Source organism: Callorhinchus milii, unplaced genomic scaffold (assembly GCF_018977255.1).
Source record: "Callorhinchus milii isolate IMCB2004 unplaced genomic scaffold, IMCB_Cmil_1.0 Scaffold107, whole genome shotgun sequence".
NCBI classification, from domain to species: Eukaryota; Metazoa; Chordata; class Chondrichthyes; order Chimaeriformes; family Callorhinchidae; genus Callorhinchus; species Callorhinchus milii.
In genome coordinates, this window is record NW_024704848.1 from 85,848 (window position 1) to 87,471 (window position 1,624).

At 45.6% G+C, this 1,624-nt stretch overlaps 1 non-coding gene across 1 annotated transcript; it reads right to left on the reverse strand.

Moving 5' to 3' along the window:
- Positions 1–1,283: 1,283 nt before the first annotated feature.
- trnaf-aaa lies at positions 1,284–1,356 on the reverse strand. Its single transcript has one exon. It is a non-coding gene; the product is annotated as a tRNA-Phe (tRNA).
- Positions 1,357–1,624: the final 268 nt, after the last annotated feature.

The window sequence follows — 1,624 nt, forward strand, 5'->3', positions numbered from 1 at the left end:
TAGTCACTGCATTTGATATCGCGACTTTCGTATAAAGTGCATCCATAGTGAGACAAAAAAGGGAGCTCCAAAGAAACGGGGCAAATGGATCTACATTTATTTAAAAAAAGGCCTGTAACTGGATTCAAGCTAAGACAGCACTCGTCATGTTCTCGTTATGAGCTATCGGGCCTCCAGGTTCGGACGGCTGGTGATCCCCACAACGTGGGCTGGCGCCTCTCCGCCCCTGGTATCGACTGATACCGGTTACTGGTTGACCTGCTCTGCTTGCTCTTTCCTCTCTCTCGCTGTCGAAAGGCAGACTTGGCTGATGATCAAGAAGTCCGTCTTGTCAGTAGCCGTCTGTGGTTCCAAATCTTCTGTTTCTATGGTTTCGGTTGGAGAGTTCAGGCCTCCGCAAGGGTCACCACAGAGCTCCTCCTCTGTTCTCTCCTCCACCCGAGACAAAATCACTCAGTTTCTAAAAGTAATGACTCTTACAATCACATCACCATCAGACCATTACCTGCCTACAGATCTGCTCTTCTCAACCACCACATGGTGTTCATCGTATCGGTATCTCTCCATCATGGGTTCTTACGCAAACCTTCATGCCGCCCACGGGTGCTGTGACCCATTCCGGCTTTCCAACTTCATTCCGTTCACATCTCCTTCCAACACGCTCCATTGCTGGAATTTTACGACGCGTTCTTCTCCACCATGATCCCACAAGCACCGATTTTAATCTGTTTCCTCAGATGTGGCATTTCGTCAAAGCCCATCTGGAAACAGAACTGCCTCATATCTATTACATTTCACTTATTTGATTCTGAGCTTCCCAAATAATTCGCTAACATTGGTCAGCATGTAATTTTTTTGGAAACTCCATGATGGCTGCTGCTAGCAATAATCTACTTCTCCAGCTATAACAATAATATTCAACCGCAGAGCAGGGCAGGGATAGGGGAACATCGAATCAACCATTACGAATCAAACATGGCTCTCAACAGTAGAAATCTTGCATAATACCACTAAACCACTGGCGCAGGAACGAGCCATTTAGCGCATCAAATAACTGGAATTTCAAAACAAGAACATGGCAATATATAACTGAATGGCTCTTTGTTGATTTGCTGCACATTTATCAAAATTGATCTTCACCTTCAAGTCATTGGAAATAATAAATTGTGTTTGTGTAATTGAAACAGAACCTCGCAGAAGATTCACAATGTAAAATCTCCCAAACGGGCAGTCTTAAAAGGACAAACATAGGCTGTGAGTTACAATCAAACAGAAAAAAAAGCTGCCGAAACTCGGTATTGAACCAGGGACCTTTAGGTCTTTAGTCTAACGCTCTTCCAACTGAGATATTACGGCCGTTGTAAATTTACGTGCTTCAGGAAATGAGGGCGAAGACTGTCAGAGTCTTGTCTGCAGGACAACATACAATATGTTCCACCGTGAACCAGGCGGAGAATGCCCAGTGTGGGACAGTGGGAACCTGTGGAACCTCAAGGAGGGAAAGGGCGCGAGGAAGCTGCTGAGGAATGAGACCCTTGTGGGAATAACGCAGGACAGGGGACAGGAATATGTGCATTTTGGGTATAAGTTAGCAACTCGCAGCAGAGGATGCAGCCAATTCGCA